This window comes from Pogoniulus pusillus, chromosome Z (genome assembly GCF_015220805.1).
Source record: "Pogoniulus pusillus isolate bPogPus1 chromosome Z, bPogPus1.pri, whole genome shotgun sequence".
In the NCBI taxonomy this organism is placed as follows: Eukaryota; Metazoa; Chordata; class Aves; order Piciformes; family Lybiidae; genus Pogoniulus; species Pogoniulus pusillus.
In genome coordinates this window covers 12,774,467-12,801,856 of record NC_087309.1, presented here as the reverse complement: position 1 = coordinate 12,801,856, position 27,390 = coordinate 12,774,467, and the positions used below count along the sequence as shown (strand labels likewise).

At 49.0% G+C, this 27,390-nt stretch overlaps 1 protein-coding gene across 1 annotated transcript in view; it reads left to right on the top strand.

The window, feature by feature from the left end:
* Positions 1 to 57: 57 nt before the first annotated feature.
* RUSC2 (RUN and SH3 domain containing 2) overlaps positions 58 to 27,390 on the top strand; it is an 82,032-nt gene continuing 54,699 nt past the window's right edge. The window contains exons 1-2 of the mRNA XM_064176457.1: positions 58 to 183; positions 9,055 to 9,227. The gene's annotated coding sequence lies outside the window, so the exon portion shown is untranslated. The remainder of the gene's footprint in view (positions 184 to 9,054; positions 9,228 to 27,390) is intronic.

Below are 27,390 nucleotides of genomic sequence, written 5' to 3'. Positions count from 1 at the left end.
CCCCAAGCTTTGGGTCCTATCAGGGATATTTTAAGGCGAACTCCAGAGGAAACGTCAAACACGCCTGGACGGAGGACGCCACCTCCCAGACAGACGCGGGGCGGAGGGGCGGGGGCGGGCGGGCAGCGCCGGCAGCGCCGAGGTCCCGCCCCGCTGCCGGGTTGTAAACAGCGGAGCGCTGCGGTAAGGGATGGCGGCGGCGGGAGAGGGAGCTGGGGTGGGGGCTGCTGCTTGTGACCAGAGCGGGGAGGGGGGTCGCTGCTGCGGTGTCGGTGTTTTCTCGTGTGCGCGGTGCTGCGGGGTGCGGTGTCAGACTCAGGCTGTGTTATATCTGCAGAGGATAATGCAGTCTTTTGTGATGCTCTGGCGTTGGATGGATGGATAGATACATAGATGAAAAATTCATCCCGGAAACCTGGTGTCGTGTTCACCCCCTTCCCGTTTTCTCGTTTTCCCATAATATAGAAGTTCGTGGTTTGAACATGGTGTGCTGCTGCAGCACCAGAGTAGTTGCCACCAGCCAGCAGTTTCAGGATCAGAAGCTTATAGATAATGCTTTGATGGCAGCTGGTGATGATATGGTTACTCCTGTTATACTGTAGCAGAAAAGGGCTTAGAGCATCTCGTCTCTCATCTAAGTCCAACAGGATGACACAGGGCAAGATCTGACGCTAATAGTGTAGGACATAGAATAGTTTGGGTTAGAAGGACCTTATTGATCATCAAGTTCATTATTTCTGGCATGCACAGGGGCCCCTTGCTTTAGGCCAGGTTGCACAAAGCCTCATCCAACTTGGCCTTATCCAGGGATGGGGCATCCACAACCTTTCTGGGCAACCAGTTTCAAAGACTCATCACTGTCACCATAGAGAATTCCTTCCTTATATCTAATCTAAGTTTGCCCTCTCTCATTTTAAAGACATTACCCCTTGTTCTGTCATTACATGCCTTCATGAAGAGTGTTCCTCTCATTAGGTACTTAAGGGCAGAGGCACCTGAAAGATGTTTTACATGGCTAACTGCTGCACTTGCGTTTCTGCTAGGCTGTCCAGTGGCTCTCACTTTATCAGTGTGCATCCACACAACTCCCTCCCACTGACCTGTAGCCTGGAAATCATTACTCAAGAGCCTTCATACAGAATGGGAGGGCAAAGAAGCACTGCCTTGCTTGCCCTACATTCCCCAACTGGAGTCATCTTCAGCAAAGACTGATGTAAGATAGAAGTTGTCTGAATAATGACCACCCACGAACAAAACCAGGAGCATAAAGGACCTCTTGGATACCTGTGGGCAATGCACTGTGTCCTGTAACCCCGTCAGACCTCTGATAAAAAGAACTAGCTGTTTCAGCTGGTAAACTGCTGTTCTGAAGGCTGGTATTTTTGTCCTCCTCTAATTCTCAACCTTAACATGCTCACAGTACATTTATTCTCTTCTTGTGCCAGCATTGTCATTCAGCTTCAGCAGTCTTGTTTGTATTCTGTGATATATTTAGATAGCAATCCTATCCACTCTCTGCCTACATTTGGCTAGGCTAAACAAGCCTGGCTCTTAAGTTTCTTGTTTGATAGGTTTTCTGTTTCCCACAGGCCTTTTCTGCACCTGTTCATTTGAATTTATCATTTTCAAATGAAGGTGCCCAGAATGATTTTTGTTTGCATGATGCTCCTGTTATCAGTGCCAGTACAACATCACTGATGTTTCACTGCCTTTGTTTTTTTAATGGCATGCTCATCTCTGTGATCCCCTGCACAGCTTTACAGGTTATTATTCCTAACTTAACTCTGAGTTTACACAGTTCTTAGCTAAACTGTGTTAGCTAAATAAATACTTCTCTCTCACTGCCTCATGCCTGATTATATGGAGAGGAGCTGAAGTCAGCATAGCATAAGACTGTGCATGTTGATGCTTTAAACTGGTGTCTTGTCCTCAGGGGCAGTTTTTTCCCATGAGGGCTGGGAAGGGTTTTTTGCTACTCTAATTCTTTATGTGCTGCCTGATGTAAATATGCTGGTGTGAGTGAGCTGTTGTTCCTTCTACCAAAGGAACCCAGCTTCATCTCCCCATCCAGGGGCCACTCTACCCCTGTCCCAGTGACAGGGAACTGGGTTACTGCAGGGATGAACACGTAGGGCTCAGAAGGAGGAAATGGAGCCCTGAAGCCCAGCCTTGACTCGCAAGCACTTCTGGCTGTAGCTGCAGCTCAGCTGTTGTTCAGTTTTCTAGAGCTAGTCTTCTGATGTCCTGCTTTTTGTAATTTGCTCAGAAGTGGAGTGTCTTTCTCTGCCTGGCACTGTGAGGAGCAGCCTCTCTCCGATTGCTCCCAGCTTGAAGGCAAGTGGTTTCCATACTCTCCTCTCCAGCTTCCCCAGCTTGCCTTTCCTGCTGGGTGGAGCTGACTGTACTGAGCTGTCAGCTCCCTGCCTTTCCACACAGACCGAGTCCTCTGCCAGACTTTTCAGCTATAAACGGATCTGGCCTTTTCCAGCCCCCACTCCTGACACCAAGAGATGTTGCGGGAAGTCGGAGCTGAGCCAGGCTTCCTCTGAATTAGGAAAACATATGATCCAGCCGTGGGTTATCTGGAATCATCGAGTCTGTCTTTGGGGGAGCTGTCTGTGCTTCAGTGAGGGCTGTGCTGCTGAGCTGATTGCTTGCACTCTGGGAATGGTTGCTCCCACACCAGAATGCAAAGCTGGTGCTGTCTCCAGCCCCGTGCATCACCCCACACACAAAGTGCTGTTTGGTCTGATCTGGGCATTGTGCCTCAAGGGAAGGACGATGTTTTTGTTACCGACTGCATCCTGCTTCCACATCCGTATGAGGCACTTAGTAAAAGAATCCTGAGTCTTGTACGCAGTGGTACGGCAGAGATCCTGGGATCTCTTAAGATTTATTGCATTCTCCCTCCCCTGAGAGATAGGGAGGATCAGTCTCCCCTCCTTCAGCAGGCAGCTGAGGCCTGAAGTGTGCAGAGCAAGGTGACTCAGGGAGCTGGTAGCTGCTCTGAATTTTAAACTGAAGCCTTTTGTGTCATCTGGCATAGAGTGCTCTGCTCTGTCAGCCCTGCAAGCACCCAGGCCATTCATTCCATGTAGACTAAAGGTCTGTATTTAGAAAAGTAATTTGTACTCTCACGTTGAAAAATTATAGTCTGAAAGTATCGTAGTTCATATGCTTCATAGAAGCTGGGTGCCAGTCTTGTGACCTTCAAATGGCAGCAATGGGTTTGTATTCTTAGGGCTTCAATGGCAACACCTAGAGCAGCTGCTGCAAAGGCTTCCTTACTGCCCGGCAGTCATTGCTCAAAAACCTTCAGGCTGTGGGTTAGGGAACATAGAATATTCAAAAGGTTTATGGCTGCCCAATTAATCTGCCTGCAGTTCTGCTTCTGGATCAGTTTTTACTGTGGCAGCAGATGCTGCCTGGCACTTTCACGTGCAGGGTGCCTTGTGTCCTGTGTTTCTCTAATGTGCTGTTGTTTGGGTGGGTCAGTGGAGTTGTTGACTGTCCATTGATCAATGGACAATGTAAAGGAGTACACCTGTTCTATTTTCACGTGAGCTGAAGAATGTAGTATTTCAGACCAGGATATTACATAGAGGTTGTGAGATTGCAGGCAATGTTTTGCATGGAACAGGTGAGGGAAAGATTGTTTCATTTACCCTTCCCCATGCCATCAGGTGACTGTGTGGCAAGGGTACGTTTGAACTCTAGGAATTAAGGAAATGAAGATACTGTGTGCAGGTGTAGCTGCCTGGTGCTCTTTCTTGTGGTAAGCTCTGCTGAAGCTGGGCCAAGCATCAGATCCTGCTGGTTTGCCAGCTCAACTTGGAGTGCTTCAGGATAAACTTGACTGGAAGGAGTTTTTCTGCTTGCTCTATCCCTGCCAGGTGTTCGTGAGGACTGGTTACCCCAATTCTGCCTAGCCTTATGCAATCAGCCTTCTGCTTAGTTCCAGATTTTCCCCCCAAAGCCCTTGACACATAGCAGTGTGTTTGGTACAGGTCTCTGATTCTAAAACATGGAGGCTCGTTGGGATTTTGTGATACCTTGAGATGCCTTCTGATGCCTGATGCTCACCTGAAGCCCAGTTTCTCCTCCTTCTCCTCCAATTCTTGTGTGACTATGTGAACTCGGGGTATTGGTTTTCACAATTCACATCTGTTGTGCCTGGTATGTGTTTGCTGAGCATCTTTGTTGCACTTAAGCCTTGCCTTGGACTCTACATGTCCAGTTGAGTCCTCAGTGGAGCTGCAGATGGGAGCATGTGTCTGCCCCCCCATCACTGACAGGTTCTTTTAGGCATCCTCGGCACTAAATCACAGTTACAATTAACGTTTTCTTTTCTTGATGCTGGTAGGGAGGTGAAGTTTTGTCTGGTTCACAGGGTCCTTTGGGCCTGACAGTGAGGGGACAGAAAGTTACATGCTCAGTCAGAGAGAATAGCTGCTTACTAATAAAATGGCATTAGTTGTGCTGACCACGTTGGCAGGGAGGAGCTGGTCACAGAGTCTTCCTCAGGACCACTCAGGATTGTCTGAACAGTCTCCCTGTGGACAGCTCTTGGATGGCTGTCACAAGTGTTTTGCTGGCACAACCCATAGAAAGCTGCTCTTGGAGGTCAATGCCTTAGGATGCTTTCAGCCTCCCTGTCAGTTCAATTGCTGTACAGAAAGCTATCCACTGTGGCAATGATGTTCCTTGGATAACTTGCTCGTGTCCCTCACAAAAAGAGCTTGCTGGCTGATTTCACAATGGCTGGTTCAAACTGGACCAGGATCCTCCACAGGTGCCAAGCCAAGACATTTCTTCAGATGGTGGAATGTGAGCACAAATTTGATGTGCTGCTAATCTTATCCCAGTAATGGTAGGTGAAGTGTAGCTGTCATACTACCGTTGCTTGTCCTGCTGCACGTGTTGAGACTGTGCCTGGCAGAGCCTGTGGAGTATCTGCTACCATGGCTTTGTGTCCACGCAAGTTCAGGTGCAGACTGCAAGTGTTAGAGCTCCACAGCTTCTTGCATCAGGCTGCAGTGGGATATCCCTCTGAGACAAAGCATTCCTGGTCTCAACGGCTGGAGTACTGCTTGTCATGTGCCTTGCAATGCAAACCAAGAGCTCTGGAACTGCTGTGTCCAGGTCCCACAGGGATCTCGGTGGAACACATGCTGTGCAACACATCTAGCCATGGTTTGGAGGACAGAGTGAAGTTAGTCAAGATAGTGGGTTTGAAAACTGCCTGAAGAATTAGGAAAGTCTCTTGCAAAACTATTAACATGGCAAAACAGCAGGTGAGACTCCATCCTGTTCAACACCCAGAAGAAGCCCTTTGGAGTCACCATGGAACATATTTTGTCACCAGCTTCTCACCACCCAGAAGAAGCCCTTTGGAGTCACCATGGAACATATTTTGTCTGAGCATATCACCTGTAACCAAAAATGCAGACTCCATTACAGGAAATGGAGTTACTAAATGAAAAATGTGTTCTATATATTCTTATGCACTTAGGCATACACTCATGTGGTGCCTGTATCTTGAGTACCTCGTGCTGCCTGGTCTGCTTCTCTCAGAAAGAGTAGCATAGACCTGAATGTGATGCAGAAAAGGGGACTGCAGATGATTAAGGGATTGGGATAGCTTCTGTAGGAAGAGGGAGTAAAGGCCTGTGAGGTAGTGTACAGTGGGGAGAAACCGAATGAGGAATGACCTTGTGCAACCATTGCTATTTCTCATAGTACAGAGGAAGCACGTCCAGCAAAATTATTCATTAGGCAGAAGGTTAAGGAAGTCCTTTTTCAACACAGTTGATTTGCAGACCATGTTGCTACGAGATGGCATGAAGGCTGAAAATATACACAGATTCCAAAAGGAACCAGACACCTCAATAGCGGAAATGTGTTTCAGTGCCTGTAAAACATGACGGTCAGTGGGTAGCGCCCAGCTCTGCAAGGTCCTTGAATGAGGACTGCTGGAAGTGGGAAGAGTATGGCCTTAAGAGACATCACTCTGTGACACGGGTTGGGAACTTTCCCCCCACCACTATTGAAATTTACCAGACCAGCTCAGATGGCTTGCAAGTAAGATGAAGCTGTATTTACAGCATGGCAAAATTTACAAGCATAGATACACAAAGTATTGACAAGTATCTACAGATAATACAGAAATCCAAGCTCTTCCTGGACAAAGGGAACTGCCCAGGAGGGCTCAAAACTAGCCCACTCTTTCTCCCTATCTATCTCCCAGACAGACAAAGAAAATACCAGCAAAGCTTGTGTTGTTTTCTATTAGCCAAGATTAGGAGTGAGGTATTAGAGCAGATCGAAGGAGAAGTGAAAGGGAGCAGCATCACAGATCAGACTGAGGTTGTCTACATTTTGGCTTCCTATCCCTCTTGAGCAAAGCAATGAATGATACAGACTTCTTTTTTATTAGAATCATAGAATCAACCTAGTTGGAAGAGACCTCCAAGATCATCCAGTCCAACCTAGCACCCAGCCCTAGCCAGTCAACTAGACCATGGCACTAAGTGCCTCAGCCAGGCTTTTCTGGAACACCTCCAGGGACGGTGCCTCCACCACCTCCCTGGGCAGCCCATTCCAATGCCAGTCACTCTCTCTGGCAAGAACTTCCTCCTAACATCCAGCCTAGACTTTCCCTGGCACAACTTGAGACTGTGTCCCCTTGTTCTGGTGCTGGTTGCCTGGGAGAAGAGACCAATCTCCACCTGGCTACAACCTCCCTTCGGGTAGTTGTAGACAGCAATGAGGTCTGCCCTGAGCCTCCTCTTCTCCAGGCTAAACACCCCCAGCTCCCTCAACCACTCCTCATAGGATTTGTGCTCCAGGCCCCTCACCAGCTTTCTTGCCCTTCCCTGGACACGTTCCAGCACCTCAACATCTCTCTTGAACTGAGGAGCTCAGAACTGGACACAGCACTCAAGGTGTGGCCTGACCAGTGCTGAGTACAGGGCAAGAATAACCTCCCTTGTCCTACTGGCCACACTGTTCCTGATGCAGGCCAGGATACCATTGGCTCTCTTGGCCACCTGGGCACACTGCTGGCTTATCTTCAGCCTACTATCTATCTATCAGTACCCCCAGGTCCCTTTCCTCCTGGCTGCTCTCCAGACACTCTGTCCCCAGCCTGTAGCACTGCTTGGGGTTGTTGTGGCCAAAATGCAGAACCCTGCACTTGGCCTTGTTCAATCTCATCCCATTGGCCTCTGCCCACCCATCCAGCCTGTCCAGGTCCCTCTGCAGGGCTCTCCTAGCCTTCAACAGATCCACACCTGCTCCTAGCTTGGTGTCATCTGCAAACTTACTGATGCTGGACTCAACCTTCACATCCAGATCATCAATAAAAATGTTGAACAGGACTGTGCCCAGCACTGATCCTTGGGGAACATCACAACTGACAGCTGCCAACTGGATGTGGCACCATTCACCACCACTCTCTGGGCTTGGCCATCCAGCAGGGAGACATTAGAGGATCATAGAATGGTTTGAGTTGGAAGTGACTTGTAAATATAGTCCAACTCCCTTGCAGTGAGCAAGGACACCTTCAACTAGATCAGGTTGCTCAAAGCCCGGTCCAACCTGACCTTGGGTATTTCCAGGCCTGAGTCATCTGCCACCTTCTCTAGGCAACCTATGCCAGTGTTTCACCATCTTCCTCATTTCCTTATATCTAGTGTGAGTCTGCCCCTTTTTAGTTTAAAATCATTATCCCTTGTCCTGATGCTACAGTCCCTGATAAAAGGTCTCTCCCCCTTTTTTAAGTTATAGGTCCCCTTTAAGCATTGAAAGTCTGCAACATGGTCTTCCTGGCACCCTCTCCAAACTGAGCAATCCCCACACTCTCAGTCCTTCTTCATGGGAGAAGTATTCCAGCTTCCTGATAATTTTTGTGGCCCTACTCTGGGGCCAAGTGGACACAGTACAGTTGTCTGGTGTTGGCTATCTGGTTCCATGGTTGCTCCCTGTTGGCTCCTCATTAGAAGCTGGTTTAAGTCCTGGTGGAACAAAACCTGGATTTTTGGAGTCTCTTTTTCATGTAGCCGTGGGTGTTATTGTTACCCATCCAAACATCTCGTCCTACGAAGAGCGGAAAGAGCAGGCTATTGCAAAGTCTGTTGTGAATTCCTCTATCCTTTCCAAGTCTTGTGTTGCAATTTCCTTCATCATCTAAGCAGCAAAATGTCTCCAGTCTCTCCAGAGAAATGGGGAAGGCTGGGACTGCACTGCCTTGAAAAGGTTATTTGCTGATAAAGGGGTGTCTTCTGTGCTCGTTTTGGGAGCAATAGCAGGAGGCACTGTTCCTTGCCACTCGCCCTGTTGAAAGCTTACCATGCTGTTGGGTTTTTTTTTGTGTAAGCTGGCTGAGGCTACAGCATAGGCAACCAGAGAGTAATGGGTAATTTTTGTCTACCGTTCAGCTTGCTACAGGGTGATTCTTAACTGCTCAAACCAGAGCAGGGTATCGCAGTCCCATTTTGAGACCACTGAATGCACAATCCAGACATCATTTAACCTCTGCCTTGTTTTCTTGAACACAAATCTATATATTCAGGAGCTCATACGTTTATGCCTCTTTCAGAGTTTAAAGCTCCTGTTGTGAGTTCTCTGCTGCCTGCAGAGAAAAGTCTCCTGGCAGCCTCAAGCTGTTTTTAAATGCGACAAATGCCAGGGGGGCTTGTCTGCCAGAGCCTCCAGCCTGTACACCGAGTCCCTTTTTAGCACAATTCTCCACGTACCTATATCTGGCTCCAGTTTCTTGCTCTGGGAACGTGACCTCATCGTTGTTTTGGTATTTCCAGTGATTCAGCCTGGTCAGGGGCAGGGAGGAGTCATTCCTGTTGCAGGCTGACAGGGTGCTTGTGCATTGCTGGAATTCCAGAGCAGTTGAGCCCCAGCCCTTCTGCGGCTGCCTTGACAGCTCTGTTGAGGCTGGGCTGGTGCGTTGCATTCCTGCTTGGCAGGTGGCCTCTGGGTAGCTGGTAGAGGGACTAAAGCTCCTGCTCTTGGGGATAATGGGTATCTGCATCTTTGCAGCATACCTGCCGAGGTGACGGTGAAGAAAGCTGTGTGCAGTAGCCTGCGTGCCTGGGACAGCCAGAAGGAGCCTCTGCTGTATGGGCAGAAAGAGTCTCACAGAACGCTTGTTGCTGTTCACAGACTGCCAGCATCCCATATGAAGTTAATTTTGCAACATCTGCAGCATCTTGGTAAGTGTTCTGGTCCTTTTTTCACAAGAGGTGATACCAAGACCCTGAACAGGGAGGTGGTCTGCTTCAGCTTTTGATGCAGCTCGGTAAACTCCTGTGAAGTGGCTGCACCCCCTTTCTCATGTACTGGCTGGGTTCCTCCAGTGGATGATCGGCATGGGCAGTGGGTCAGGCTGAGGTGGAACAGTGCTGGCAGGGAAGAGTGGCTCCCAAACTGAGACAAGGTCAGGCTGTACAGATTTCTAAATGCTGTTTTCTGTGGGTGTTGCTTTCCTCCATCTCTCCAGGTACAGCTAGAAAGTGCAAGGGAGGGCTTGCAGGCAGGGTTCCCCAGCAGAGGTCCATGCATGTACTCCTAGGAGGCTGTGGATGCTGCAAGCTTGTCAGTGGTGCCTTGGAAGGATTGCTGTTGCTGTAGGTGTTGTGAGCCCTACTGCAGCCTTGATCTGAACACTCTCAGATGCCCCTTTTGAGACTGGGTTGTTGTGACTGGTTTTTAAACCCTTTAGGGTCTTCTGGTGGTTAGCCATTCCCTGGCTGAGACCAGTCTGTCTGAAAAACAAATTTGGTAGAGGATACAGCTTCAGCATTGTCTTGCTTAGCAGTGATCCAGCCTGTCAGAGTAGTCACTTAATGCCAGGAGAGGCCTGTCTTGGTTTGTCACTACACAGGAATAAGTCACGGAGGCTCATCACATTTGGAGAAGCAGCTCCCTGTATGGAGGAGCTCTCTTGCCCATGCTGATGAATACTTGGTGATGAAGTCATGGCTGGATTTTGTCTCAGACAGACCTGGGGAGTTACACCTGTTACATTGGGAAGGACAGCTCAGTGCCAGGAGAATTACTTCATCCTAAGGTCAGCTGGGCTGAGCTGCAGTGGAGTTGCTGCACCACGGAGAGGGAAAGCAACAAAGCACCTTCCTCCTTACAGATATTGCCAGCCCATGGAAAGGATACCATCATGCACAGAAACAGGGAGTTTTAACTTCAGTGACCTTGCTTTATTAGTCGTGTGGAGGGATAGTGGCTGTACCAGTAGGTTGATGGAGAGAGGAGACAAAAGATAGCACAACCTAGATGCTGTCATTAACAGGAAGCATTTCAGGCTGGCTAGATGCCTGACTGGCCTCACCCCTCTGATAGGTATCACCAGGACATACACCTATGACTTTGGGGTTCCTCTGTGCAGTCCTTGTAGCTAGGTTTTTATCAGCACTTACTGAAGGAACTGGACCAAGATAAGTGGTTTCACACTTTCTCTTTAGATGCTAAGAAATACTTCTCAAAGGAGATCTTGATAGCTTCTACAGAACAGATCTTGGTTGCTTCAGAACCACATGAACTCCTTCTTTTGTCACTGGTTGCACCCAGAAGTCACTGGAGCGAGCTATATGCCTGTCTGGCACCAGGCTTACTCAAAATAGGATCTGCTTACCATGGTATGCATCCTGAAACAGCTCCTCCTCAGCCTCTTGCTGAGTTCCTTCAGTGTTCTTTTAATGGGGAGAGGCTGAAATCTACAAAACCTCTCAACTGCTTGTTCCAGTTATGAGCACAAGGGATGCAGAGCCTCCAAGCCCTTTGACATGTTTCATTGCTGAGCTAGTCTCTGTCCCAAATCTTCCTTATTTGGTGTAAATCCAGTAGCAGTACAGCTGGTAAGAAATCCTGAAATGGCAGGGAAAGAAAAATCTTAGCAGGAGGTGCCAAAGACACTGAACTGGGGAGAGAGGTTAAGTCTCAGGCCTGGACACTGGGAAAGGATCCCTGCACAGCAGTCTGGTCACACATATGGATGGAGCAGCAACTCTGACCAGCCTTCCTCCCAGGTGTGATGAGCAGCTCTAGCACTGTGCACTAGAGGTGTGGGGCTGGGGCTACCTCGAGCGGGGTATAGGATAAAAAAATGCTTAAGCTGCTCACAGGTGCTGTGTATGAGGTTTGTTTTAGCAGCTACTGGAGAGCATGGACTTGGAGGGTGTCTCCTCTGGCTACTGGCCACTTCCCCCCACAGTGTCCCCTCACTGGCAGCTGCTCTGGCGTCCCATGGCCTCGCACAAGCACAGTGTGGAGTCAGCCCACGAAGCCCTATCATGCTGGCTTTTTTTCCCCCCCTGAGCTTGTAAATGGCTTTTTGTAACACGAGCTGCATTTCTGCCATAGCCTTCTCCAGAGTGCATCTGTATTTACACTGGGGCTTTCATTAGCAATCTGGCCTTTGCATTGCCAGCAGCCCGCAGCTCTCGCTTTCCCCTCCTGCCCACATACTCTGCGAGTGAAACTGGCACCCTGGCACAGCTGTGCCCCAGGAGGGGCAGGTGACTGGCATCGGGAGAAATCCCTGAGCCAGCTCCTCTCTGGAAGAAGTGCCTTGTCATGCTGCCTCTCGCCTGCCATCCTCCACAGCATGGCTGCCTGATCCCTCAGCCGGCACAGTGACAAGCTGGTTTTGCTTCGGATTATCACTGGCTCTGCGTGCTGTGTGCTCTTGCTGCTGCTCTCACGCTGCTGCTGCTGCTGCTGCTGCTGCAGCCCAGCTTCCAGCTGCAGTGAGCTGAGCCCGCGATCTGGGGACGTTGTACCTGGCAAGGTAGGAGCTGATCTCTTACATTTATTCTGACAAAAGAAGAGGAGGCTCAGGGGTGACCTCATTGCTGTCTGCAACTACCTGAAGGGAGGTTGTAGCCAGGTGGGGGGTGGCCTCTTCTCCCAGGCAACCAGCAACAGAACAAGGGGACACAGTCTCAAATTGTGCCAGGGTAGGTATAGGCTGGATATTAGGAAGAAGTTCTTCACAGAGAGAGTGATTGGCATTGGAATGGGCTGCCCAGGGAGGTGGTGGAGGCACCGTCCCTGGGGGTCTTGAAGAAAAGCCTGGCTGAGGCACTTAGTGCCATGGTCTAGTTGATTGGATAGGGCTGGGTGCTAGGTTGGACTGGCTGATCTTGGAGGTCTCTTCCAACCTGGTTGATTCTATGATTCTATGATTCTATGACCTGCCCCCACCTGGGGAGGATTCTTCAGCTAGTAGCACGTATATGGTTTTATTCTGCATTGTTCTGTCTGATGAGCTGCTCAGATGAACAGTCAGTATGCTGCTCAGGCCGTTGCCTCTGCTGTAGGGGAAAGAAGATGCAATGTATTTTAACACTGGAAAATCAAACTCCAGTTCCCTTTCTGCTCCAGGATTTTCTGCTTGTGCTCCAGAATCTGTCTGTCTGACTTCTCTGTTCTCATCCAGCTCAGACAGCTTAGAAGCAAGATGAAGCTGTATTTACAGTGTGGCAAAATTTGCAAGCATTTACACACACCATGTTTACAAGTATTTACAGTTACATACAAGTTAGAAATAATACAGAAGTCCAGACTCCCTCTTGGGCAAAGGAACTGCCCAGAAGGGCTCAAAGCTGCCTCCTCTTTCTCCTTCTTTATCTCCCATCCCAGCCAGAAACCAAAACAAGCAAGTCAACAAAGCGTATGTTGTTAGTTGTTAGCCAAAATTAGAGGAGAGATATAAGATCAGATCAAAAGAGAAATGAATTGGGTAATGTCCCAGGACAAAGTGAGGGAAAATTGTTTCTGTTTTGGCTTTTTGTCTCTCTGGGCAAACCAATGAATGATGTAGACATCATCGTTATTTTCTTTCCACAATGATCTAATTTATCTCATTAAAATATTCCAATTAGCCTCAGATTAGCACAGTTCTCCAGGTCCTATCACCTGCTTCTCCAGGAGAGTGAAAGTAGAGATCAGTCTGAATATGTCAAGGGTGAAAGGGGGCAGGAGAAGAAACTCAGAGAAGACAAAAATCAGAGAATTTCAATAGGCATGGGAATGGCTTCAGAGATGTTATTTTTTTATCCCAGGAAATTAGACAGGGCAAGAGCCACCCTTCCCTAGATAGTCTCAAAAGGCTTGGTTTGGGTTTTTCTGCTTCTGTCTCTTAGGGCAAGCTGGTTTGATATGGAAAGGCTTGAGGTTGCCATTTGTCTAGAGATGAAGGAGAGTCAGTCTTGTGAGTTTGGTGTCTTCTTTCCAGTGAACCTTACTGGCATATAGTCTTTCACCTTCCCCCATTACTGCACACCTTTACAGGGGCTGTATAGAGAAAAGAAGTGATGATCAAGAAGTCCTGCTCCTGCTGGGTTTTCCTGCAGTAGCCAAAGATAGACGGAACAGGAGAGCAGCAGCATTTTCTCCTGACCTAGCTGGCATTTAGGCACAACTGTTCCCTTTTTAGTCCACAGCAGCTGAGATGTGCCTGCTGCTTTACACACAGTCATTCATCTCCCTCAAGCCTAAGGTACCTGGACTTCTCTCTCACATGGGTGAGAGTCTTCTGAACAGGACAGACAAGGATATGAGGCTTTATGCAGGTGATGGTTTGCTTTTGAGGATTAGCTGGAGTAACAAAGCATGTTTTAGGTTCCCCTTATATCCATAGTTGCTAAGCTTTGACGAGGGAAGGGGGGGGGGTCCTCTTAGCTTTCCCTCTTTAGTATACCCTGCTGTGCTGCCAGTGGGTGTATAAATAGTGCCCACAGTATACTATTTTGGTGATGAGCTCTTCTCAGGATTCATCCTCAGAGTTATGTGAGCAAGTGTTAAAAATAACACAAAGCCCTGCCCAATGCTGTCATCATTTCAGCCAAAGTGTTGAGAATCCTCCATAGAAAGCAGCCTTGAGCCCTTAGGAGGAAGGCATCCCACAGGGTTCCCCATGTTTTCCTCTCCTCACTGCCCTGTTGACCACAAAAGGCAGTGGCCTTCAGGTTCAGCAGAGGACACAGTCTCAAGTTGTGCCAGGAGAGGTCAGGCTGGATGTTAGGAAGAAGTTATTGGCAGAGAGAGTGATTGGCATTGGAATGGGCTGCCCAGGGAGGTGGTGGAGTCACTGTCCCTGGAGGTGTTGAAGCAAAGCCTGGCTGAGGCACTTAGTGCCATGGTCTAGTTGACTGGCTAGGGCTGGGTGCTAGGTTGGACTGGCTGATCTTGGAGGTCTCTTCCAACCTGGTTGATTCTATGATTCTGTGTTCAAGGTGAGGTTGGACAGGACCTCAAGCAACCATTCTGTGATGCTCTGTGCTGGTCACTGAGAGGATGTCAGCCTTTCAGTTCTAATTAGGTTGCTTGCTATTAGTTTTCCCTGTGTGTTCTGAGTATTATCGCTAGGTCTAGCGAGAGGTACAGGAAATTCCAGGAGGGGTTAAACTGAGCTTTAATCTACCCTGCTGCCAGATCCCTGCTGGAGGCCAGAGCTAGATGCTTCAGTAAAACAGTCATGGGCTGTAGCAATGGCACATGCAGAGCTTCTGGCCCCACATTAGGTTTGTTTTGTGGTCTGGTAGCTGGAGACCAGTTTAATTGTGGAAAGCATATTAAATCTGGCTGTTGAATCAACAGCCATAGCTCTGGACATTCTTGCTATCCATATAGATACACCTTTTCATGTGTGGTTGGTACCTAACTGAAAACCAGGCCACACTGCAAAAACTGCTGGGAAGTCAAGCTCCTTGGCCTAGGTAGCTCATGCAGGATGCACTGTCCCACTGAGGAACTGGAAGCTGCAGTGTATTGCCCTCAGGCTGAGTTTCACCTGTTGTTGGTCAAGTCCTATACTAGCTATGCAATTCAGCTGCTCCCATGCTGCTGCAGCCTCAACCTCTGTTGTGTGTTGGAAAACAGGAGACCCCGCTGGAAGCCAGCAGAACAGACTGAGTCCTTTGTATTCAGTGCATGGAATTTAGAGGTCACAGAAAGGTTTCTCAGATGGGCTCGTGTTCAAAGAAGCCCTAGCTGAAAACGGAGATTCTCCCTCTTGCAGATGAATGATGTGTGCCCACTCTTGCCTGGTCTGATACTGGTTGTATCAGAAGTTATCTGCTCTGTGTGTGGAGTGCTCGTTGCTGTTATGCAGCCCTAATACATGAAGCTTTGCAGACAGAAGAAAAGGAAAAGAGCTGAGATGTCTCCTGGCTGCAAACCTGGGGGCAGCACTTGGGCTTACCTTGATGCTCTGGGTTGAAAGCAGCACTGTCATGGGCAGATGCTGGGGTTCAAGACTACAGCACCAATTACCTCCTGTAGTTCCTTGGCCTCTCCATTTGCATCCCCAGATATCTCTGCGCTGGTTTATGGCTTTGCAGAAGAAGGGACAGATGCTTCTGCAGTCTCTGAATACTTGAGTTTCAGAAGGGCTGTGTTTATTTTAAGCTGATACAGAAAGTTGCTGTGAAAGCAGCAGGCATGCAAAATTGCTCAGAAAGGTCACAGGTATTGTTTGGCACTCCATGCTTCATCTCCTTTGATATGGGATTGCTAATTCTGGCTGATGTTCCCAGGGGTGGAGGACAGATCCTGCTGGAACATCGTGACTGATTGCACTGAATATGAGTGAGAGCAGAGCAGCCACTTGTCTTCTGGGTAGGACTGCTGTCTGCCATGTGCTCAGCCCTTGCTAGCCTTCCTCTCCATGTCACAGTTTGGTTGATCTTTTCATATCCTTGTGTGCTGAGGGGCACATGCTGGGCTTGTGCACAGGATGGAGTAATTACATATTGAGAAGGCAGACTTCAGAATTGTCCAGAGATGGAAATATCTCATGGAGATGAAATGCAGACTTCTGTTTTTCCAGGAAGATGCTCTGGGAAACCAGTCTTTCATAAGTGGCTTCCTGTTCTTCCATTCCTCTACTCCTTCCTGCTCCTCTTCCATGTCCAGCCAGTAAAAGAACTGCAGGTTATTATTAGGCCTGAGCCAAGGCTTTGTGCATCATTGTAACTTAAAGAGCTCCTGAAGGCTCTTTAGGGCTCTTTCCACCCTGGCATGCTCTTGTTCCCCTCACTGGAATGTGTCTGGGGTGCACAGGAACACATGACCTTGTTTGTCATCTTTAAGCACCTCTTTGCTGGATGTTTCTCAATAACCTGTGCAGTGCCACAGCCCCACACCACAGTTTATAGCAGTTCTTGAAGTGCTGAGGTGTCTCCATGGGGAACCCTGTAGAACACTGCACCACAGCTCTTTCATCTGCTTTATAGGAGTCTGGGCCCTGTTTCAGTCTAACACAGTCTAAGCTTGGCATGTTAGTCAGGTGTCTCCTGTGACCTGCTTTGCATTTGTGGCCTGCCTTGTTGCTGGTGCTGGCTCTTTTCCTCCGCCAACTTTTGTTTTCTGTTTCAATGAACACGGCAGGGGTGGATTCCTCTTTATCCCTATAGCGTTTACTTCACTGTTGGTCTTCCTCCAGCCTGAGTACGACTGTAGCACGCAGTGGGCAGCCATGTACTTCTCAGTGCTGGCTCTGTGCATCTGCCTGCCTACCAGATGGCTGCCTGTTGGCTGAACATGTCCTTTGGAGGAGACAGACCTTGTACGATGGGCTAGCACAGCAGCTAGGTGCTGCAGATTAGACTCCTTGTGCCAATTAAGTGTACACCGATAAGCAGATATTGCCAAAAGGTTGTTTAATCGTGGGCTGACCTGACATGGAGACCTCCAGTGCAGCTGACTGATGAACCAGGACAGCTTGCTTTATTCGGTGGAAAACCCATTAGCAATGAGCGTAGAATGAGGCAGTTTCTCAGCTGTGGATAAGGATCATAGAATCATAGAATCAACCAGGTTGGAAGAGACTTCCAAGATCAGCCAGGCCAACCTAGCACCCAGCCCTAGCCAGTCAAACAGACCATGGCACTAAGTGCCTCATCCAGGCTTTGCTTCAACACCTCCAGCAACGGTGACTCCACCACCTCCCTGGGCAGCCCATTCCAATGCCAATCACTCTCTCTGCCAACTACTTCCTCCTAACATCCAGCCTAGACCTCCCCCAGCACGACTCGAGACTGTGTCCCCTTGTTCTGTTGCTGGGTGCCTGGGAGAAGAGACCAACTCCCACCTGGCTACAGCCTCCCTTCAGGTAGTTGTAGACAGCAATGAGGTCTGCCCTGAGCCTCCTCTTCTCCAGGCTAAACACCCCCAGCTCCCTCAGCCTCTCCTCACAGGGTTTGTGCTCCAGGCCCCTCACCAGCCTTGTCGCCCTTCTCTGGACACCTTCCAGCACCTCAACATCTCTCTTGAATTGAGGAGCCCAGAACTGGACACAGGACTCAAGCTGTGGCCTGAGCAGTGCTGAGTACAGGGCAGAATAACCTCCCTCGTCCTACTGGCCACACTGTTCCTGATGCAGGCCAGGATGCCCCTGGCTGTCTTGGCCACCTGGGCACACTGCTGCCTCATCTTCAGCTACTATCTACCAGTACCCCAAGGCCCCTTTCCTCCTGGCTGCTCTCCAGCCACTCTGTCCCCAGCCTGCAGTGCTGCTTGGGGTTGTTGCGGCCAAAGTGCAGAACCCTGCACTTGGCCTTGTTCAATCTCATCCCAATCTCATCATCTTCAACAACAGGAGTTCATGAGAAGTAGTCTCCTCACTGTGTTGGATGCACTCCCTGGATGGAAGCTGGTGCTTATATAATTTAGGTAAAAAACACCCCAGAGAATATTTTTAACAGCCAGGCATATTAGTTACTGGATCACCTGGCATGGGATGCCCATCCAGATGGGATGTGCCTGTAGGATTTCTGTGTCATTCCAGGAGCAAGTTTCTGTTTCTCCAGGTGTCCTGTCTCACAAAGCAAACTGCTTTCTGCTTTTAATCCTGCAGTAGAGGCTTTCTGCTTTTCTGAGTCAAACAGACATCGTATGAGAGTAAGACCTCCAGGAACCATATAGTTACAGCTTCCTGACCCAGGCATAGTGGACTCAAGCTATGCCATTCCTTGTGTGGAGTTTTTTTGTTGTGGGTGTTGTTCTTTGATTGTTTGTTTTTCAATTTCATCTCCAGAGGCTCACAATGACTAAGGCTTTATCTGCTGCGTCCCACAGTCCAGTCCCTTTCCTCTATCCGTATATCCTGATGCCATGGCACACTGGGTTGTCCAGGGCCCTAAGATGTGCAGTTCTTCAACAGCAAATCCAGGAAAATAAATAATTTCCAATTTCTGGCCCTAGCTGCCTCTGGAAAGTAACAGGAATGTGTGCACCTGTGTAAGTAAGACAAAGATCTGAGACAGAAAACAACCTTACAGAGCATTAAGGAAACTAATCTTATCTCCTGACTGCTGTGGTGGAATACTGAATGATTAGTTCTATCTGTTTTACCTCATGTCTGACCCAGACTTCCCTGTCCACCCTCAGGAGGCCATTCCTGATGTCAGGATCGTGGAGAACAGCTTGTTCACCTGCTCTTGGCAGGAGCCTTTCATGCATTTCAGAACGGCTTGTGTGTACCCCCTAGCTTTCTACAGAGAGCTAGCCCACTTGCCTTGCAGTTTGTTCCTTGCTCACTTTGAATGGTCACCAGATTGTCCATAAAGGATACACCCATGAGGCATCTGCCAGAGGAAGGATTACTCAGTGTCTTTCACGTGGCATGGCTGTTTATACAGCCCTGCATGCTGCTTGTCTGCCACAAAGCAAAATGCCACTGCTACTCAAGTTCAGCCTGTGGTCTGTGGTAACCACAGATCCCTTCTGAATGAGCAGGTCGTGCGTGATGGTTATGGGGCATGTGTGGTCTGGGCAGTGTGAAGTGTCATAGAATGTCCAATGGGATGGAGTTCAATAGCTCCAAGTGCAGGGTGCTGCACTTTGGCCACAACAACCCCATGCAGAGATACAGGCTGGGGTCGGAGTGGCTGGAGAGCAGCCAGACAGAGAGGGATCTGGGGGTGCTGATTGATACCCACCTGAACATGAGCCAGCAGTGTGCCCAGGTGGCCAAGAGAGCCAGTGGCATCCTGGCCTGCATCAGGAATGGTGTGGTCAGCAGGAGCAGGGAGGTCATTCTGCCCCTGTACTCTGCACTGGTTAGACCACACCTTGAGTACTGTGTTCAGTTCTGGGCCCCCCCAGTTTAAAAGGGACGTTGAGATGCTTGAGCGTGTCCAGAGAAGGGCGACGAGGCTGGGGAGAGGCCTTGAGCACAGCCCTACGAGGAGAGGCTGAGGGAGCTGGGATTGGTTAGCCTGGAGAAGAGGAGGCTCAGGGGTGACCTCATTGCTGTCTACAACTACCTGAGGGGTGGATGTGGCCAGGAGGAGGTTGCTCTCTTCTGTCAGGTGGCCAGGACCAGAACGAGAGGACACAGCCTCAGGCTGCACCAGGGGAGATTTAGGCTGGAGGTGAGGAGAAAGTTCTTCACTGAGAGAGTCATTGGGCACTGGAATGGGCTGCCTGGGGAGGTGGTGGAGTCGCCGTCCCTGGGGCACTTCAAGGCAGGATTGGACGTGGCACTTGGTGCCATGGTCTAGCCTTGAGCTCTGTGGTAAAGGGTTGGACTTGATGATCTGTGAGGTCTCTTCCAACCCTGATGATACTGTGATACTACACTATACTATGATATGAATCATAGAATGAACCAGGTTGGAAGGGACCTCCAAGACCATCCAGTCCAACCTAGCACACAGCCCTAGCCAGTCAAGTAGACCATGGCAGTGTGCTGTTTATGTGTAGACCTTATGCCTTCAGCTAACAATATCAGTACCGAGGATGCTACAGAAGAAGAGTTAAACACAACCACTCTGAGAGCCAGCAGGTGAGATGCTGAAATGTGGTAGTTTGAGGGGTCCCTGGTTCCCTTAAGAAAACTGCAGAGATGAAGTCCAGTCCCAGGGGATGAACTTGACCAACCCAGGATGTTGTAACGTTGTTATTCTGTTCTGCTTTACGGCATCACAGCTGCCTGGCTGATAACTGCTCTCTTCTCCTCCATTCCTCTCATCACTTCACTCCTCCGGCAGAGCAGGTCCCTCCTTACCTCGTGGTGTGTGTGTGGGAGAAGGCTCCCAGCTGGCAGGGAATTTTGAGCTGCATCATGCAGCCTACTGAGGCCTTGCAGACCTAAGATGGGGAGGGCATCTATGGCCTACTTACTCTCAGGCCTGCTGAGGGTGGAAGGGCTGGAGGATTCTAGATGGTTCTAGTGCAATAGACTTGGCCTAGCTTGTGGACGTGTCCATTCTACCTGATTGCCTTTCACATATATGCACCTGTGAGTAGAATCTCCCTTTAGACTTCCAATCAGTGTGCAGCATCTTCATTCTTACTCTTCAAAAGGTGTAAGAGTCACTGCTGCCCTCCTGTCCTGAGTAGCTCATGGCCTCAAACTGGGACAAGAGGTGATGAGGTTTACAGGTGTGCTGGTTTAAGGATTATTGGAATAGAATCATAGAATCAACCAGATTGGAAGAGACCTCCAAGATCATCCAGTCCAACCTAGCACCCAGCCCTAGCCAGTCAACCAGACCATGGCACTAAGTGCCTCATCCAGGCTTTGCTTGAACACCTCCAGGGATGGTGACTCCACTACCTCCCTGGGCAGCCCATTCCAATGCCAATCACTCTCTCTGCCAACAACTTCCTCCTAACATCCAGCCTAGACTTTCCCCTGGCACAACTTGAGACTGTCCCCTTGTTCTGTTGCTGGTTGCCTGGGAGAAGAGACCAACCCCCACCTGGCTACAATCTCCCTTCAGGTAGCTGTGGACAGCAATGAGGTCCCCCCTGAGCCACCTCTTCTCTAGGCTAAACAACCCCAGCTCCCTCAGCCTCTCTTCATAAAGTCTGTAGCATTCACTGGTTTGCTAAAAGGGATGAAAAGCCAAGGTACAAACAATTCTGTTCTCTTTGCTTCCGAGTGCTGGATCTGAGGTCTTGAGTGACCTGTTCTAGTGGGAGGTGTCCCTGCCTATGGCAGGGATTTGGAGCTAGATGATCTTTGAGGTCTCTTCCAACCAAAAACATTCTGTGATTCTATGATGTCTTTGCTTCTCTCCAATATTTTCCACTAACCTTGGCCAAGAGATAACATGTAAGCCTTGCTGGTTGTTTTCTGGCTGGGAGAGAGAGGGTGGCATTGGACCCTTCTAGGCTCCTTTTGTTTGTCAAGGAGGGAAGTTTGGATTTCTGTATTATTTCTCAGTTGCATATAATTGTAAATACTTTTCAAGGTCTTGTGTAGCTGGGGTTGTTTAGCCTGGAGAAGAGGAGGCTCAGGGGGGATCTCATTGCTGTCTACAACTACCTGAAGGGAGGCTGTAGCCAGGTGGGGGTTGGTCTCTTCTCCCAGGCAACCAGCAGCAGAACAAGGGGACACAGTCTCAAGTTGTGCCAGGGAAGGTCTAGGCTGGATGTTAGGAGGAAGTTGTTGGCAGAGAGAGTGATTGGCATTGGAATGGGCTGCCCAGGGAGGTGGTGGAGTCACCGTTGCTGGAGGTGTTGAAGCAAAGCCTGGCTGAGGCACTTAGTGCCATGGTCTAGTTGACTGGCTAGGGCTGGGTGCTAGGTTGGACTGGCTGATCTTGGAGGTCTTGTCCAACCTGGTTGATTCTGTTATTCTATCTATGCTTGTATATTTATCTGCTGTAAATATATCTTCGTCTTACTTCCAAGCCGTCTGAGCTGGTCTGGTAAATTTCAGTTCGGGGGGGAGGGGAAGTTCCTCAACCCATTACACCAGGATTTAGTTACAACCCTGCATTACAAAGGTGTTTTTTAAGCAGAGATTTACAGAGGTCCTGTTTCCTCTCTCCTTTACAGGTTTTCCAGGTGCTCAGGACCACAGGCAGCATCTTGTGGTGCTGGAGTCCTGTGTATTTCAGTATTGTGCTGTAACACTGCTGCTGGTCGGTGGTATTGAGTACCTTCAACAGCCTCTTTCGATCAGAGAGTGCTTTGCAAAAGCACAATCTGTCTAAACATTGCTTTATTTGCTGCTGAAACAGCCAGCTGGAGAAGGTAACACTTCAGAGCAGCACTGCATGTCCAGTTTGGCAGTTTGGCTCTTAAATGGAGAAGCATAGCGGGGGGGGGGGGGAGGGGGTGGGAATCAGTATAAACAGCCATAATTAATATCACATGTCTAATAAATCAGCTGATGGTTGTGTGCTCTCTGGTCTTCATTGCAAAGGTGAGAATGTTTGGGAACAGGGAGGTCTCACTTTGTGGTGAGCTGACAGCTCTCACTGCTTGGCTTTTGCTGTTGCTCCGAGCAGCGATGGCAGGAGAGTGCTTTGGCATGCACGGAGGTGAGAGTGGATTTTCTGCATGAAATCCAGAACGTTTTTTCATACTTGCTGTTGCCTTGGAAAACTGGAATATTTATGACTCACTACTGAAGTAGGAGGACAGAAGGCTTTTTCCATTCCTGAATGTGGCCTCTTGTGTGTCAAACAGTGATGTTTTTCTCCTCTGCTTGCCCCTTCCCTGCTGCATCCTTTCCATTGCAGTCGCTGTCAGCTGCTGCTTGTTTGCAATGCAGTCACCCTGACTTTGAGTCAGCTGGGTGATGCCCCGAGAGTGGAAAGGGGATGTCACTTTGGTGTACATCATGGCAACCATGAGCAGCCACCTTCCTTGAGCAGTGTGTGCTGTGTACACAGCAGAGCAGACACTGAACCATTTTGGGGATGTAGCTGCAGCTCAGCCTTGCAGATTTTCAGCTGCTTAGTTGGAAACCCATGCTTTTTATTTGAGGGCAGCAAATACAGCAGAACTAGGGCTGCCAAATTCAGCAGCACCAGTCTAGTGCAGAATGTGGCAACTTCAGGCTTTCCTCCTGGCAGTGGGAAGCTATTAATTCATGGTGAAACTGTTGTTTCAAGTAAACTCTACCGTAGAGGCAGTATTGATCCCATTGTGAAAGCTAATTTTAAAAGGAATGAATCAGTAGCACCTAAATACCCACTGTTACCATGGGCTGCTTAGAGAAATTAAATGCCAGGTTAGAAGGTGTTGTTTTGTTTTTGTTTTAAGCAGTAATGCTTCTTTTGCTAAACCTTTGATGGCTGAAGGATGATAGCTTTGTAATTCCACTCAAGTGTATCATCAATATTTGAGAGAGTGCCTGAAGAAACAGGGCTGCTCTTAGAGCTGAGATCCTACTTCAATACTTTGGTATCTCAGGATGGATCATTTAATTTCAGTCTTTTCTTAATTCAGAGGTTTCTGTACAGCTTTATGATCCTGGTTTATCAGATTGAAGCTGGGGCTTGCAGCGTGATTCAGGAGCTGTGCTCTTGTTCGTGTCCTGATTTCCCTCTGTGTAAAAGCATTCAGCTGTTTACTGTGCCCTTGATTGGGCAGTACTGTGTATGAGGGCTAAAAGATGGGCACTGAAGTTTTAGGATCACTTTTCCCTTTCCCACAGCCTTCCAAGTGACCCTCACCTCCTGGTTGCCCCAGTATCTTGCATGTGAAATGTGGATAGCAGCACTTTCCTAGAAAGATAATTTGGACATACTGGAATCTTGAGCTGCAAGGCACTGTAGGCAGGCTGTAGGCTGTGACTGGTTCTCTGACAGATGCCTCAGTACTGTAGTGGTATGTGGAACTCAGCCCAACCTCCAAGGGAAACCTTGCCAGGACGAGTCCTATCTGGTGGTTCTGTCTTTTTATGGAGATTGTGATAGCCTCTGTTCCTGGGCAGTGAGGCGTCAGCCACTAGCAATACAGGGAATCTGACCCAAATACAGGAAGGTGGAAATCAGGATAGTGATGGGATAAAGGAACCATCCTGCCTAGCATGATTTTCCCTAAAGTGATTGCAAGTGATCAGCTGGAGAGGAGGGAGAACAGGACAAGCAAGCATCATATCCTATTTGTTTTTTTTCCAGAGGACTTGCTAAATCCATTATATTTCACAGTATCACAGTATCACCAAGGTTGGAAGAGACCTCATAGATCATCAAGTCCAACCCTTTACCACAGAGCTCAAGGCCAGACCATGGCACCAAGTGCCATGTCCAATCCTGCCTTGAACAGCCCCAGGGACGGCGACTCCACCACCTCCCCGGGCAGCCCATTCCAGTGTCCAATGACTCTCTCAGTGAAGAACTTTCTCCTCACCTCCAGCCTAAATTTCCCCTGGCACAGCCTGAGGCTGTGTCCTCTCGTTCTGGCGCTGGCCACCTGAGAGAAGAGAGCAACCTCCTCCTGGCCACAACCACCCCTCAGGTAGTTGTAGACAGCAATGAGGTCACCCCTGAGCCTCCTCTTCTCCAGGCTAACCAATCCCAGCTCCCTCAGCCTCTCCTCTTAGGGCTGTGCTCAAGGCCTCTCCCCAGCCTCGTCGCCCTTCTCTGGACACGCTCAAGCATCTCAATGTCCCTCCTAAACTGGGGGGCCCAGAACTGAACGCAGGACTCAAGGTGTGGTCTAACCAGTGCAGAGTACAGGGGCAGAATGACCTCCCTGCTCCTGCTGACCACACCATTCCTGATGCAGGCCAGGATGCCACTGGCTCTCTTGGCCACCTGGGCACACTGCTGGCTCATGTTCAGGTGGGTATCAATCAGCACCCCCAGATCCTTCTCTGTTTGGCTGCTCTCCAGCCACTCCAACCCCAGCCTGTATCTCTGCATGGGGTTGTTGTGGCCAAAGTGCAGCACCCTGCACTTGGAGCTATTGAACTCCATCCCATTGGACTCTGCCCATCTGTCCAAGTGGTCAAGGTCCCGCTGCAGAGCCCTTCTGCCCTCCAGCTCAGTCACATCTGCCCCCAGCTTGGTGTCATCTGCAAACTTGCTGATGACTGACTCCATGCCCTCATCCAGGTCATCTATGAAGATGTTAAAGAGGATGGGGCCCAGCACTGATCCCTGAGGGACACCACTAGTGACAGCCGCCAGCTGGATGTGGCACCATTCACCACCACTCTCTGGGTCCAGCCCTCCAGCCAGTTCCTAACCCAGCACAGAGTGTTGCCATCCAAGCCATGGGCTGACAGCTTAGCCAGCAGTTTGCTGTGGGGGACAGTGTCAAAGGCCTTTTATCTCTTTAGGAAGCTAAAATGGATCTCTCAAGTGTTTACCATGCCTCCTTTTGAATCTATGGACATCTTCCATCTATAATGAACGATGGCATAACTGAATGGGTAGATTCAGGGAGACCAGTGGATGTAGTCTACCTTGATCTTAGCAAGGCCTTTGACACTGTTTCCCATGATACTCAGCAAGCTCAGGAAGTGTGGGATGGAAGAGCAGACACTGAGGTGGATTAGGAACTGGTTACAAGACAGAGTTTAAAGAGTGGTAATCAATGGTGCCAGGTCCAGCTGGAGAGCTGTGACTAGTGGAGTCCCCCAGGGATCAGTGCTGGGTCCAGCTCTGTTCAAAATCTTCATCAATGGCATTGATGAGGGGACAGACAGACAGACAGAGTCTGCTCAACAGGTTTGCTGATGACACCAGACTTGGAGGCTTGGCTGATACAGCTGAAAGCTGTGTGGCCATCCAGAGAGACCTGGACAGACTGAGAGCTGGGCACAGAGGAACCAAATGAGGTTCAACAAGGACAAGTGCAGAGTCCTGCACCTGGGGAAGAATAATAACCTGCACCAGTACAGGCTGGGAGGTGATCTGCTGGAGAGCAGCCCTGTGGAGAGGGACCTGGGGGTGCTGGTGGATAACAAGTTAACCATGGCACAGCAATGTGCCCTTGTGGCCAAGAAGGCCAATGGGATCCTGGGGTGTAATGGGAAGAGTGTCCCCAGCAGATCAAGGGAGGTTCTCCTCCCCCTCTACTCTGTCCTGGTGAGACCTCATCTTGAATACTGTGTTCAGTTTTGGGCTTACCAGTTTAAGAGGGTCAAGGATCTTCTGGAGAAGGTCCAGTGGAGAGCTAGCAGGATGATTAGGGGACTGGAACACTGTGTTATTGGGAGAGGCTGAGGGACATGGGGCTGCTTAGTCTGGAGAAGAGAAGACTGAGAGGAGATTTAATAAATGTTTATAAACATCTGAAGGTTGTGGGTCAGGAGGGAGGAGACAGGCTCTGCTCACCTGCTCCTTGTGATAGGACAAGGAGCAATGGGTGGAATTTGCAGCACAAGAGGTTTCTTCTCAACATGGGGGGAAATTCTTGACACAGGGCACTGGAACAGGCTCCCCAGAGAGGTTGTTGTGGAGCTGTCTCCTTCTCTGGAGACATTTGAGGCCTGTTTGGATGCATTCCTCTGTGATCTGTGCTAGATTGTGTGGTCCTGCTCTGGCAGGGAGGTTGGACTCGATGATCTCCTTGGGTGTCTAATATCCTGTGATGCTGTGATATACCTCTAATATCCTGTGGTCCTGTGATAATACTCTTTGTGAAATAAAAAGCAGTAGACAGACCTGAGGAAGGTAACAGGACTGCTGGAAGAGAAACTGCTGTTCTGAAAAGAAGTTATTAGTGGAGTAGCCTTGAAATGGAAGCTATGCAGTACATCAAATAATACTCTGAGTGTTAGAAAGTGAGATTTTACTAGTGATGTTCCCTGAAGATAGAAAGCTAGGAAGCATCATCAGAGCTAGTCCAGGGTTATTCAGTAGGAAGAGTTTGGTTATCCTTAGGAAATAATACAGATTGAAACTGGATAGTTCAAAATTGCATGGCAATTAAGCAAGGAGTTCAGTTCCAATTGGGAGCTCACTGGGGAAGGTGAGAGAGATGGGGGAAAACCCATGGTCCAGTGATGTGCAGCAGCTAGTATGATGCAGCTGTGAGAAAGGTAAATGCCATCCCACATTAGATGTTGGACAAAGTATTTGTAACAGAGATAGAGCAATTTTAGTGTATTAAGATATGTGAAACCTTGCTTGGCAGACTGTGCATTTCCAGTGGCTTTCTGAAGGCTGTATGCAAACTGGGTCAGGGATACTGGCATGATCAAAGAAATGCAGAGCCTACCTATGTGAAGTGATTAAAGAACTCAGATGATATAACTTTAAACACTGGATAAATGCTGACGTTAGAGATCGTTTTTGGAACATGAGTGAAGAGGAGTGGGCTGTGCATGGATAAAGATAAGCTGGAAATGTAGAGAATGTTCTTAAACATCAGAGGAATTAATTCAGAGGAATTAATTCTCTTAGAAAATAGTAAACAAGAAGAAGTGTCTACTTTTTTTTTTTTTTTTTTAAGAATCAGGAGCAACTTTCCCTTCTTATCTGGGGGCATGACTCTGCCTTGTGTTGCTAGCCCTCAAGGAATCAGTACTGCTGCTCTGGGCAGCAGGTAGGGCTCACTGGTACAGGATCATCATAGAATCATAGAATCAACCAGGTTGGAAGAGACCTCCAAGATCAGCCAGTCCAACCTAGCACCCAGCCCTAGCCAGTCAACCAG